Genomic DNA, 15,415 nt, shown 5'->3' on the forward strand with positions numbered 1-15,415 from the left:
GATACCGAGTAAAGCTCCCTCTAAACTGTCTCATCAAACACTCCTAGGGCAGGTACAGCATGGGGTTAGATACAGAGTAAAGCTCCTTCTGCACCGTCCCATCAAACATTCCCAGAGGCTCCCATAAACTCACTGTTCCCCTATCCCTTCAGTTCCTCTTTCGGGCACAGCATTGAGTAAACACATAGTAAAGAGAAGAATACATCTATGCAACTTGGCCATCTCTTATGACCCATGCGGTCTGTTGGTTTTAACTATGCTTCTGTTTCTGTGACCAGATATAGCTCAGGGAACATCTGCTTGTGATGTAAGCCTCCTGACCAGGTTGTTGCTAGGTTTGAATTGCTCTCACTCAGTGACGATGCTGCAATTATTTATTTACAAACGTACTTACATTCAGCCTTCATTGGGATGCTGTCCAAGGCAGCTGGAAGAAGCACACAAACACACAGAGACCAAAAGTCACAGTGCGTTCAATCACGTTAATGACTGTTTACCCAAAATTGGTGGTGGCAATGTTTTGGTACTATGTGACTAAATATTGAATGCATGTGTTTAAAAATGATCATGAGCTGCTCAGTCTCCCTGGTTAGGGAGAATATCAGGTCACAGTCTGAAACCTTGGAGTGCCCTCAGAGACCCTTCAAAAGCAACGTTCTTATTTAATTTGCTGCTTTCTTCCTTTGGTGCTGGGAGCTCTCCAGCACCTTATTATTCTTCATCTGTGTCTAGACGGTGAGAACAGGCGCTATTTAAGCATTGCAGCTGAGTCAAGACCTGCCCTCAACCAACAACTGCACACTTCCCCTTTCCTGCTGTAAGGCATCTGATCAATGACGTGACTCAGATTAGCAGTTGAGGGATTAACCCTGGGATTTTACTAATTTATACAGCTCACTGCCTTTAACCAGCTAGATATCAATGGAGCCCCTGAAGTAAAACTTGATTGCTATCTCCCATGGGAAGATTTGTTTTTGTGAATTGCATGCTCATCGCACTGAAGGATATGAATGTTGGAAATGGAGCTTGTTTTCATTTAATTTTAACAGGCATTCCTTGGTACAGAATGGTTAGATACAGAGTAAAGCTCCCTCTAAACTGTCTCATCAAACACTCCCAGGATAGGTACAGTATGGGGATAGATACAGAGTAAAGTTCCCTCTATACTGTCTCACCAAACACTTCCAGGGCAGGAACAGCACAGGGTTAGATACAGAGTAAAGCTCTCTCTACACTGTCCCCATCAAACACTCCCAGGACAGGTACAGCACGGGGTTAGATACAGTGTAAAGCTCCATCTATACTGTCTCACCAAATACTTCCAGGGCAGGTACAGAACGGGGTTAGATAGAGTAAAGCTCCATCTACACTGTCCCGTCAAACACTCCCAGGGCAGGTACAGCACGGGATTAGATACAGAGTAAAGCTCCGACTACACTGTCCCCATCAAACACTCCCAGGGCAGGTACAGCATGAGAATAGGTACAGAGTAAAGCTCACTCTACACTGTCCTCATCAAACACTCCAAGGACAGGTACAGCACAGAGTTAGATACAAAGTAAAGCTCTGACTACACTGTCCCCATCAAACACTCCCAAAACATCCTTTGGTGTTTCACAGGGTGCAGAATGACATAAAATTTCATACGTGAACATATGAGGAGATATTTGGGTAAATGGCTAAAAGCTTCGTCAATGAGGTTTAAGGAGCTTCTTAGCAGGGCAGAAAGATGTACTAAGATGCAGAGGTTGAGGGAGGGAATTCCAAAGGCTAGGGCTGCATAGCTGAAGCCACAGCCACCAATTGTGGATGTAGGAAATTGAGAATGCACTAGACAGCAGAAATGGAAGCATGAAGAGACATCAGAGTGTTTTAGGGCTCGTGGAGGTCACAGAGAAAGGGAAGGGAGAGATCATGGAAGGATTTGAAAACAAGGATGAGAATTTTAAAATTAAGGTGTTGCTTGACCGCAGCCAGTGTAGGTCAGCGAGCACAAGGTGATGGGAGAATGCATTTTGGCGCAAGTTAGGACACAGGCAGCAGCGATTTGGATAAGCTTAATTTTTGAAGGGTGAAAGATCGGAATTCAGCCAGGAGCACAACGCAGAAGTAAAGCTAAAGCAAAATACTGCAGATGCTGCAAATAAAAACAGAAAATGCTGGAAATATTCAATGGGTCAGGCAGCATCTGTGGAGAAAGAAAGAGTTAAGGTTTCAATTCTGATGCAAGGTCACTGACCTGGAACAAAAACTGTTTCCATCACCACAGATGCCACCTTTTCCACTAATTACTTCCAGTATTTTCTGTTTTTATTACTGGAAGAGTTAAACTCCTTCTACACTGTCCCATCACACACATCCAGGTCAAGTAAAGCACTGGTTTCACACCCAGTGAGTTGCTTTAGAAGGATAGTCACTGTTCTTAAATGGTTAAATGCAGATACTGATTTACATCCAGAAATATCCCTCAAATAGCAAGTAGCTGAATGGCCAGTTGATCTTAGCCCTCTTTATCTCTGAAGAAGAATCATACGGATTCGAAACATTAACTCTGTTTCTCTCTCCACAGATGCTGCCGGACCTGTTGAGTTTTTCCAGCATTTTCTGTTTTTATTTTAGGCCAGTTGATCTGTTGGATGTATTCTCCACACCCATCACCCCTGTCCATACTGACCCGCTTTTTGTTCCCCCAATGTTTATAATTCTGTGTCTTGTCTTCAAATCTTCAATCTTGACCTCTGTAAACTCTTGCAGCCTCCCAATCATTTTCAATTCCTCCAACTCTTGCCTTTTGCACATCCCCACTGTTAGCCACACCATTTGTGACAGAATTCAGCTGCCTTGGCCCTGCGCCCTGTTTCCCAATTTGCCTGTATCAAAACTTTTTTTGGTTTGTTTTACAGATGCTGCGTTAGTCGTTGCACATTCAGAAAACAGAGTTTGGATAAGTCTGTGGTGAGAAGGCTGCCCACACTCCTTTATAGCAGAAAGACTCCATCGTACATCTCTGCATCTATTTTCCTTAAGGTGAAAAAAGCATAAAGACATTCTGATGCAATTATTCCATTAGTAGCTGATCCTATCACATCCTGTTGTGTACCTCATTTAAGGAAATAGTGGAGTTAGCACAATCCCACTGGAACAATGTCAGGAAAGATTAGAGTCACTTGGCCAAGAAAAGTGGAGCATGTGGAACTTTGAAAGGTTTCCTGCTTGCCATTTGTGCTTCTCTCTGATTTTGGCCACTCCTTTTTTTTTTACCCGGCTTTGCCGGGTGCTAATTCGCAACTGGCTTATGACATCATGGCCGCCAAACTCTGTGCTCGCTTAAGTGGCTTTTGCTCAATCAACATCCATATAGGCACTGTCAAGCAGAGGCTATTGGATAGAGGGTCAGGAGTGAGAACACTGGCTGGGGGGCTGTGCCAATTGTAATGCCTCTCCTGGTGCCTCAGCACAGACCAGAGATTAGACCTGGGCCTTCTGGCTTGTAAGGGCTGGACTTAAAGTTGCTGATGGGCTGAATGGTCTCTGTGCTGTACATTTTCTACACTTCTGCAATGCTCACTCATGGTGACTTGATGTCAGCAGTGAGTGAAACATGATCACGTGCAAAAATTCAAACACCCTTACCTTGACCACTCTAATTCATTTCTTTAATCTCCCTCAGGGCTATCAAGCATCTCACAGGGAGTCAGTGCCAGAGGATGATGACAAATCCTCACAGGAGGTCATTCTGAGGATGCACCGTCACGGGACTCAGGCAGGCCATGCAGCCCCTCAGATACTCACACTTCAATGGGACCAGTAAGGAGGAGAGTTGGGTTTTTACCTGGGGACTCCTGCATCACAAGTGAGCAAGAGCAGGTAATGGAGATTGGATCAGCAGTAGAGAGTCCGCATAAGAGGGCACTGGACACTCAAAGCTCTGCTCAGCTGCCTATCAATGAAGACGATACTTCTAGACTGCAGTGAAGAATGTGCGATCTACACTATATACTATATATTGCAGAGAAGTTGGAGAAGCGTGTCTCAGACATAATTGGCATGATATCTCAGGCCTTTGCAACAATGTCTTCTTCGATGGAGAGTGGCCACTTGCATGAAGCACCAAACCCAACAACCAAACCAGTGCATGCAGCCCTCACCAATAACATGCACACTATACAATGCCACCTTAAACAAGATTCAGGAAACCTTAGCCTTGGCCGTTCAGTACCCCACTGATCTGCAGCAAGGTGCTCCCCATCTCATTGCTAGCAAGGAAGTATGGGTTGCCACGACAGGAATGAGGGAGAAAGGGAGGAGGGAGGGAATGGCCCACTTCTAACCCGTTGCACCCCCCCCATCAACCCACACCCAGAGTTAGTACCTCACATGGTGCCTTGTGCCCTGATGGCCAAGTCTGCCCCTGCGCGGATGCAGCTGGAGCAGTCCTTCACGGGGTCTGACATGCAGAAGTCTGAGCAGTTGGCGCAGGGATCTGAGCTCCCTGCCTCTGCTGAAACCACGGGGGTTGCACCACACAGAAGTGAACAAATTTATCGTCACGCCAAGGCACATTGTGCAATGTTTGATTGTTTACATGACTGCTTGGTGTTGAGTTAAGTAAGGGGGAAGTGGCTTTTGCATGTGGGTGAATGGTGAAATCTAACTGAACCTTGCAATAGTGAGGGCATTCTGGGCATCTCGGACAGCAATGTCCACCGCTGCTGGTAGCTTGGCTGCATCATGTTGCTCCCCCTCCTCCTAGGAATAGTCTTGAAGAGACAGTAAGAATAGACAAATAGAATATATTTTAAAAGGAGTGAAACTTCTAAACGGTAACTTGAAAACACCCTGTTTATCCCAACTCTTTGCTTCCTGCCCATTAACCAATCCTCTATTCATGCTAACCTCCAACTCTATAAGCCCTTACGTTGCATATTAAGCTCTTGTGTGGCACTTTTTCAAATGCCTTATGGAAATCCAAATATACTGCATCTACTGGTTCCCCTTTAGCTAATAGTTACATCCTCAAAAAACTCTAATAAGTTTGCCAAACAGGATAAAACCATGTTTTGTAAAACCATGTTGACTTATTCTAATCATACTGTGCTTTTCTAAATTCATTGTTATGACTGCATTGATATTAGGTTCCACCTAATTGGCCAATAGTTTGCCGTTTCTCTCTCCCTCCTTTCTTGAATAGGGGTATTACATTTGCCAACTTCCAATCTGCTATAGCGTTCTAGAAGCTAGGGAATTTTGGAAAATCATAACCAGTGCATCAACTCTCTCTGCAGCTCTCTTTTAGAACCCTTGGATGTAGGTCAAGTTAGCTTTTTATTCCCTTAAGTTTCTCCAACACCTTTTCTCTGCTTATATTAAGTTCCTCACTCTTGTTAGCCTCTTGATTACTCCCTATTCCTCATATGTAATTTTTGTCTTCTACTGTGAAGGAAGATAGAAAGTATTTGTTCAATGTCTCTGCCATTTCCTCATTCCCCATAATAATTTCTCCTGTCTCTGCCTCTAAGGGACCAATGTTTACTTGAGCTACTCTCCTCCATTTGTAAACTTGTAAAAGCTGTTTCAATCTGTTTTTATATTCCTGGCTAATTTCCTCTTACATTCTATTATTTTCCTTTTTTATTAACTATTTGTTGCCCTTTATTGGTTTCTAAGACATTCCAAAACCTTCAGGCTTACCAGTATTCTTTGCAACACTATGAAACTCCTCTTTTAATCTAATACTATCCTTAACATCCCTAGTGTGCCATAGATGGATCTTCCTTGCTGTGTTTATGTTTTTTGATGGAATGTATTGTCGTTGAACATTTTGAACCACTTCCTTAAATGTTTCTGTAATGAGGCTAAGATCTCACACTATATTTTTATTTCATTTGTAAATATATATATATATAATATATATATCCTCATAGGTAATTTCTAAAATTTAAAAAAACTTGAAAAACACCTTTTTAAAATGGCTGAAGCTATGTCTGACTGGGACCCTGAACAAAAGGGGTTATTTCGCAGTATCACAGAAACTTACGCCTCGTTATCTCTGAAGAGACGCTAACGTCTCCTGTGGGTGTAGGGACCAACTTCAAAGGTAACTATACAAAGGCCATTTGAATTTCAGAACCCAGGCTAGCCAGCCGGAGTTTACGAGTCTGCTAGGACAAAGAACCCCGCAACCTTCCTTTCAAATTCTTAATGCCTGGACAATTAACAATCTCGAAGACCCAGAGGAAGAATACACATCATTTGTCACAAGTGGTGTGGAGAACTGGGAGTCATGTGACATGACCCCCCCCACCCCTCCCCCGCTAACAGAACCTGTAATATTATCTTGTAGAGCTGCAAAGCTCAGGCTGCCATCTACCCATCTACCAAGGAGCAGCAAAGAAAAGGGGCTCTGTCCAGGTTTGAATGCCTGACCCCATCTACACCTCTGGAACTTCTATACCATCGCCTACAAGACTGATTCATCTCTGTGTGCCTATCTCATCGTGGAAGTCAACTCTACTGGAAAAGTGAATTATCCAGCATCAGTTCAGCCTGCCGACCTCTATGGAGGAATTCACCATTAGACTTGGATTCTGGACTTTAATTATTCTTTTCCCTGTGGTCTTTGCCCTGTAAATCTTTCTTTCTCTATCCCTCTTTTATTGTATGAATGCACAGGGGGCTACGTAGTGACCCCCTTTCCACATTTTGAGTGTGTGCAAATAAACTAACCCTCTGAGTTCATTCTATCTCAAGTTTGCTGTGGGGTTATTAACAGAAATTGGATCACATCAAAACCGAGAGGTTGGGAAATATGCCGCTAGAGAAGCAAATCCAAAACACCTTTCCGTTTATGGATGGGTGGTGAGAGGAGAAATCAAGGCTGTTTAAATTAAACCCCCTCCTGTCCATAACAGTTTCCCACTGTTTATTTACTGCCATATCTTTAAATTTATTTATTCAATTACCCTTAGCCAAATCTTCCCTCATACCTATGTAATTGTCTTTGTTTAAGTTAAATTTCCTGTTTTGGACTTGAGTATTTTGGTTTGAAATTTAAAATGGAATTAAATTGTATCCTGAAGCGGCGGCCATGGCTGGGACTACACCCAACCCCAACAGCGATTGTTGCTGGCGTCGGACACTGAGATAAGTGGTGGGGAGGAGGTAAGTGAGGGGCTTATCGCCGGGACAAGGCTGACCAGGCCCCAGCAAAGACTTGGGTGAAGGGGTTGGGGGATGTTGGGGTGGACAGCCCACATGGCAAGGGAAATGCAGTGGGGAAGATATCGCTGACAGGCCAAGGTGCCAGCAAAGAAGGTACCCCCACACCCCCACCCCCCACCTCTGCCTACCATGGGAGAATTTGTGGAGGGAGCAGGAAAAGTGGCTGATTAATTGGCCCACAGGGAGGTGCCCCCCCTGTCCCCCCCCGCCGCCTCCCTGCCTTGTGTAACGTTACAGTTTGGGTAGACTCTGGGAACAGCATCCCTGCCAATGCGCCCAATTTTACAGTCCCGCCTGTCTGCCAGCCCGCCCCGGGGATCAGAGTGGGTGGATTGTCACAGGCAGAAAGCATAATGGCAGCATCCCTCTCAAAGACACGCATTGGTCTCACCATTCAGCACAAGTGAGAAGACCAAAAATGGGAAGCTGATTGAAATAAGTAACATTTATATGGCTCAAAAATTAAGCAGAAGTTTAACATTCGAACATTGTGTAAAACACCCATGTGCTAACATTCTAACATACAGCTCCCATGCAACTATAGATCTTTACTCTTAGATACCAGGAATCTCGCGCAAACTGATAGAAATAACATTCTTTCAGCTGCCTTTCACTAAATTTTGCCCCGTGTCTACCCTGCGCTTTGTCTGTCCCCAACATCACCCCTTGAACAAGCTGGTTCCGACAGCGAATGTCTTAACACATTTCCAAGTTTTATTATCGAGCTGCTTTAAGGTTCAGACGTGGTGTGGAGCTTCCAAATGAATTTTGTAAGTGCAGCTTGTAATGCTTTGAAATCATGGATTCTAATAGCGCAAAGGGCCCGTCATACCGGTGCCAAGAGTCTCCCCACTTGTTCTTATTCCCTTTCCCATGAAGAAAAAAATAATTATTATTCTTTTACAATTGTTTATCCATGTCCTTTTTTTTTTAGAAGCTATTGTGTGTTCTGGTTCCAGCACCAGTGAGGCATTCTGGCCACCAAAATTTAACTCAGCAGCAGTGCTGGTTTTAAGCGCTATGGGAAGAGGATGAGTAAAATAGCAGGAGCTCTGCTCCTGATGACTCCTGGCCCAGCCTGCGCTGGTCACTGTGTGATGATGTGATTATCTGCCCGTGTGCCGATGGCATGTGGAGTGGGCAGATCAAGCCATCCGTCAGCGACCAACTCTGATTTGGCTCTCGAGAGCTGCCACCTGTGACTTTGCCAGTCCTCCCTTAAACAAGTGCAGCTCAACAGGGGCCCCCACCATTTGAAGGCATCACCATTCACCTTTCAGGAGGGCTGCCTTTGACTATGCTTTTTGCTGCTGCAGAGTTTGCAGAAGCGCGATGTGGTGTTGGGGGAGTCAACGTCAGTTCCTTCAGTCAGAAGGGAATGGATGCTGGGCCTTTGGAAGGAGCAGGGGTGGATTGAAAAGCCTCTGAATTCACCACTTGCTCCCCAGTCATGGGGGCTATAGTTGCACTTCCTCTTTGACTGCAGCGTGACAGGGAGATGGAGCAGAGGGCAGCAGAAAGGTGAAGCTGCCCACAGATTGGAGAGAAGGAAGCCTTACCTAGGGTCTTCGGGGAGCAATTCTCCTACCTTAACCTCAGCTAGTGTCTGCAGCGGCTGCACTTCAGCAAGGAGGTGATCACAGAGCTGTGCCACCTCCTTGAAATAGACCTGTAGCCACAGAGTGGGATGAGGACAGTGCTTTCAGTGCCTGTCAAAGTCACTGTGGCCCTCAATTTCTACACCTCAAAATCCTTCAAGGCTTTAGTGGGACCGCAGCTGGAGTACTGTGTTGGTCTCCTTAACTAAGGAAGGATATACTTGCCATAGAGGGAGTGCAACGAAGGTTCAACCGTCTGACTCCTGGGATGAGGGAATTGTCCTATGGAGAGAGATTGAGTAGATTAGGCCTATATTCCCAGGAGTTTAGAAGAATGAGAGGTGATCTAATTGAAGCAGATTAAATTCTTGAGGGGTTTAGCAGGGGAGATACTGGGAGGATATTCTCCCTGGCTGGGGAAACTAAAAGACGGGGCACAGTCTCAGGATAAGGGGTGATCATTTCAGACTGAGATGAGGAGAAATGTCTTCACTCAAAGGGTTGTGAATCTTTGGAATTCTGTACCCCAGAGGGTAGTGGATGCTCCGTTGTTGAGTATATTCAAGACAGAGGTTGATAGATTTTTGAGTACTAAAGGATTTGAGGGATATGGGGATAGCGTAGGAAGTTGATTTAAGGTACGAGATCAGTCATGATCTTGTTGAGTGGTGGAGTAGGCTTGAAGGGCTGAATGGCCTACTGTTGCAATTTTTTATATCCTTATATTCTCATGGATGGGAAGCAAGAGGGTGCATGGTTATATCATTTACACCTTGTACATCACACATGATTGTGGGATGAAGGTGAAGTGGGATCTGAGAAGGTAGGAACATATTGTCATCATTTTAGTTTCAACAACGCCAGTTGCCATGGCTTCAGTGACAATCTAGTCGCGCCAATAATGTGGAACACCGTCTCCTCCAAGGGAGTGAGGACATGCAGCCATGCCTATCCCCCGATAGTCTTTTGCTGCTGCTTCCTGTTATGGGCCACCTTATCCTGCAAGAGAGAGGGAGTGTCAGTGAATGTGTTGCAATCTGTTTGGGTGATGTTTTGAATAGCTGAAAGTATTTAGAAGCTGTGTGATATGGGTATGAGGCTTGCAGCAGTGGTAAGTGCATGAGGGTGCGGTGGGACATATGAATGTTAGGCATGAGTCATGTTTGCTAGTGATTGCTGATCAATGAGAGATGGGGGTTTGGTGCATTGAGCAGTGTGTAAGGCTAGTTGTGTGCCATTTGAAGATGCATTTACTGACCTTAACCACTCGTGTTGGGTCATTGAACTTTTTTCCGATATTATATCCAGATCCTCAGGGCTAGACTCCCAGCATTGACCTCTGTGGTTATCTACTCCCACTGCCATCTACGTACTTGTCTGTAAGGCCTCCAGGCCCCCTGTGGAAAGAGAAACTCTCTCCACCTTTCTAGCTCCTGCTCTAAGGGCCTGCAGTGCTGCATCTGCGAACCTTAGAGTCCCCTCTCTGGTCTGCTGCTTCATTGCCCTGGTTTCATCCTTCTCAGAGACTCTTCCTCAGCCTCTTCCAGCACCTGCTGCAGCCAGAATGCACCTCCCCTTTAAGAGGTGCATGCTGCCTTTAAGAAATGTGGGCTAACTTTAAAATTGGGTGCTAGCCTCGCACAAACCAGCATGTTTAATGCTGGGCTACATGTTGTAACCATGGAGATGAGCAGGCAGCATACAGTTTGCATTACTTCCATTGTGCATGGGATAAAGGTATATCGTGATCCCCCTCCATGCCCTAACAACCCCCTGCATTAAAAAATGCTTCCAACCTCTTTTGAATTTTGAAAAAATTTCTCTCTCACACACACGTAACCTGACATGATGCTGCGGTTTACAAAGGAATGTTACAGTCTTACCAAATGTTCGCATTTTAATTCCAGCCTTATACTGCTGGCCTAAGGGGTGGATGTTTAGTGAAAACACGTTTGACAGCAATCTCCTCCTGTAGGAAAGCACCTACCAACAGTCACTATACAGGCTGAGGATGACAACTTGAGGCGATGTAAGGGCATCAGAGGGTGAAAATAGCCCATCAAAAGTCAGCCTTTGGAAGGAGTGGGGAGAGCATTGGGAAGATGGGGCTGGTCATCACAGGAGTGCCTTAATCACATTGTACAGCTTTCAGTTCAGGGCTACTCGTTTCACAAGCTCTGCACTCACTGGCAAAACCATTATGGAGCACAAGCAGCAAGGAGTGAAAATGCAGCAAGATCACTCCTTCAAGGGACGTCAGAAGCGATGGCACCAATCCCTACTGAGATATCACAGGCAATAAGCGTTTTCCACTATCCTGCCCAAGCCAGCATCTTCCCTGAGTGTCGCCACCAAGTCCTCATATTCTCACCTGAGGTCCTCATACAGAAGACAGTCGTCACTGTATGATGACCAGGAGAGAGAGTCCTAGTTTATTTTCCCCATCTCCCACCCCAGGAACCCCTATCACCACCATAGCTGAGAACTGAGTACCAACTTGGAATGGAAATTGATCTGTATGACTTAGTCTCTATGTAATTGCCCACTGAGTCATCATGACTGTACCATTAAGGTGAGGTGAGCATACAATACTGAACACTGAAGCCAGAAGAGCTTGTTATACAGAGTGTTGCCAGCTGAAATGTGCCTTCATGTTCCCAGTGGCTGAAACACGCCACCTGCTGCACATGAAAATATCAGCAGGTTCAGCCTGTTCAAAATGAAACAGAAACATCTGAACACACTAGAACCGCAGAACAAGTGACATTTGTGCCATACAAGTGTCAGGCAATGACCATCCCAACAAGAGAGAATCTAACCATCTCCCCTTGACATTCAATGGCATTACCATCATTGAATTCCTCACTATCAACATCCTGGGAGTTACCATTGACCAGAAACTGAACTGGACTAGCCATATAAATACTGTGGCTACAAGAGCAGGTCAGAGTCTGGGAATTCTACACAGAGTAACTCACCTCCTGACTCCCCAAAGCCTATCCACCATCTACAAGGCACAAGTCAGGAGTGTGATGGAATACTCCCCACTTGCCTGGATGAGTGCAATTCCAACAACATTCAAAAAGCTCAACACCATCCAGGACAAAGAAGCCTACTTGATTGGCACCAGATCTACCACCTTAAATGTTCACTGTTTCTACCACTGGCGCACAGTGGCAGCAGTGTGTACTATCTACAAGATACACTGCAGCAACTTGCCAAGGCTCCTTCGACAGCACCTTCGAAACATGCAACCTCGGCCACCTAGAAGAACAAGGGTGTCAGCCGCACGAGAACGCCACCACCAAGCATGTTCCTGACTTAGAACTATATCGCCTTTCCTTCACTGACGCTGGGTCAAAATCCTGACACTCCGTCCCTAACACAACAGTGAGTGTACCCGCACCACATCGACTGCAGAAGGCTCACCATCAACTTGTCAAGGGCAGTTAGGGATGGACAACAAATGCTGGCCTAGCCAGTGACACTCACATCCCAGAAATGAATCAAAAAATTTAGAATGAGTTATCTTTATTATTTCTGGTTAAAAAGCCATTGACTAAAGCAGTCTGTGCCTACATGTAGCAGGACCTGGACAACATTCAGGTTTGGGCTGATAAGTGGCAAATAACATTTGCGCCACATAAATGCCAGGCAATGACCATCTCCACAAGATAGAATCTAACCAGCTACCCTTGACATTCAATGCCATTATCATTGGTGAATCCTCCACTATCAACATCCTGGTTATTACCAGAATGAACAGGACCAGCTACAAGAGCAGGTCAGAGGCTGGGAATGCTGCGGAGAAAATAACTCACCTCTTGACTTCCAAAGTTTGTCCACCATCTAGGAGTGTGATGGAATACACTCCACTTTCCTGGATGAATGTAGCTCCAACGACACTCAAGAAGCTTGATGCCATCCAGGACAAAGCAGCCCACTTGATCGGCACCCCAACCACCACCTTAAACATTCACTCCCTCCACCACCGATGCACAGTAGCAGCAGTGTGTACCATCTACAAGATGCACTGCAGCAACTTGCCAAGGCTCCTTCGACAGGACCTTCCAAACCCGTGATCTCTATCATCTAGGAGGACAAGGGCAGCAGACGCATGGGAACACCACCACATGCAAGTTCCCTTCCAAGCCACACACCATCCTGGAAATACACCTGCGTTCCTTCACTGTTGCTGGGTCAAAATTCTGAAACTCTCTTCCTAACCATGGGTGTACCTACAACACATGGACTGCAGCGGTTCAAGAAGGAAGCTCACCAGCACCTTCTCAAGGGCAATTAGGGATGGGCAATAAGTGCTGGCCTAGCCAGTGATGCCCACATCCCATGAAAGAATAAAAAACATTTGCAGGAATAAACCTTCTACATGTAACTTTGAGTTAGACAGTTGGCTAGCAGAGACTGCAAATGCCCAAGTAATGAATGAGAAGCCCATTAGGCCCATACAGCCGCTCCATTTTTGATAGATCAACTCCACCTATTTACCAGGTGTGTTACTCCTCTCCTTCGAATTACTGTCCACAATATCTGAGTCTGATTCAACCAAAATACAACTCTATCACCAAAACCACCTACTTCTACCTCCCTCACCTGAATCTGCCTCGACCTCAGCCCAGTTGCTACTGAACTTCTCATTCTCATCTTTGCCGGACTCCCACCTTTCTAATGATCTCCTAGCCATCCCCCCTCTTTATAGGCCTCTGCTATCAAAATCTTTGCTGCCCATATCGCACACCAAATCCTGCTCACTCATCATCCTTGGTCCTCGCTGACTTACACCAGTGCCCCAAACATTTGAGGTTGATGACCTTTTGTCAAAGCTGAAACGATCTAAAATGTTAACTCTGTTTCTCTCTCCACACCTACTGAGTATTTTCATGGTTTTCTGTTTTAATTCCAGCTTCTCCAATATCTCCATATAACTGAACTTAATCATCCCTGGTATTACCCTAGTCTTAATATCATAAGAATTAAGAGGTGTATACCATTCAGACCATTGATACTGCTCCGCTACTCAATAGGATCATGGATAATCTAATTGTGGCCTTAACAGTATTTTCTTGCCTGTCCCCCATAACCCTTGACTCCCTCATCGATCAAAAGTCTGACTAACTCAGCCTTGAATATATTCAATGACCCAGCCACCTGTGGAAGACAGTTCCAAAGACTAACAACCCTTTGAGAGAAGAAATTCCTCCTCATCTTCATCTTAAATGGGAGTCCCCTTATTTTGAAACTGCGCCCCGTTGTTCTAGATTCCCCACGAGGGGAAACATCCTCTCCGCATCTATCCTGTCAAGCCCCCACAGAATCTTATATGTTTCAATAAAATCACCTCTCATTCTTCTAAACTCCAATGAGTATAGGCCCAACCTGTTCTACCTTTCCTCATAAGACAACCCCTTCATCCCAAGAATCAACCTAGTGACCCTGCTCTGAATTACCTCCAATACAAGTATATCCTTGCTTAAGTAAGGAGGCCAAAACTGTGCACAGTACTCCAGGTGCGCTTTCACCAATGCCCTGTACAGTTGTAGCAAGACTTCTGTACTTTTGTACTCTACTGTACCCTCTCCAGGACCTTGACATCCTCCCTAAAGTGTCATGCCCAGAATGACACACCATACTCCGGCTAAGGCCTAACCAGAAATTGTAAAATATAGCATGACTGCCTTAGCATGACTTTTGTTATTCAATGTACATAATTTGATTATAAGCCGGGTATCCCTTATGATTCTTAATTGCCTTCTCAACCTGCCTCAACCTTCTTGACTTGCCACCTTCAAAGATTTGTGAATGTGCACCCCCATGTCCTTGTTCTTGCATCTGTCTCGAAATAGTACCATTTAGGTTATACTGCCTCTCCATGTTGTTCCTCCTAAAGTGCATCACTTCACATTTATCCGCATTAAATTGCATCTGCCACGTCTGCCCATTTTACTAGTACACATCCTCCTGAAGTTTGCTACTGTCATGCTCAATACTTACTATTTTGTAGTGTTCACAAGCTTTGAAATTTGTACCCCCTATACCTAAGTCCAAGCCATTTATAGTCAAAATGGCACAAAAAAAGAGGCCATTAAGCCCATCGTGTTCATTTTTGTAGAGCTATCCAATCAGTTTCATACATAGCCATAGCCCAGTAAGTTTATTTCCCTCAATTGCCTATATAATTTCTTTTTGAAATCATTCATTGACCTTTACATCAATACACTCTTCCTCTTATCCCTTACCCAATTTAATACCCAGGCTAACACCGTCCCTTTAATAAGCTTCTATTTTCCAAATAAGCCTGTTATGCGGCACTTCATCAAATGCCTTTTGAAAGTCCTTATACACGTATAAATATCTGAATATACTACCTTCATCGACCCTCTCTATTACTTCAACAAAGTACTCAATTAGGATAGTCAGTTGCGATTTGCTTTTCACAGATCTGTCCCATATTAATCTATGCTTCTCCAAGTACAAGTTAATTTTGTCCTTGACGATGTTCTTTATGTAGCTTTCCTATCACTGATGTTAGACTGAGTGACCTACTGTGCATTGAATTATCTTTCCCTGGTTACTTATTC

This window comes from Cetorhinus maximus, chromosome 20 (genome assembly GCF_964194155.1).
Source record: "Cetorhinus maximus chromosome 20, sCetMax3.hap1.1, whole genome shotgun sequence".
NCBI lineage: Eukaryota > Metazoa > Chordata > Chondrichthyes > Lamniformes > Cetorhinidae > Cetorhinus > Cetorhinus maximus.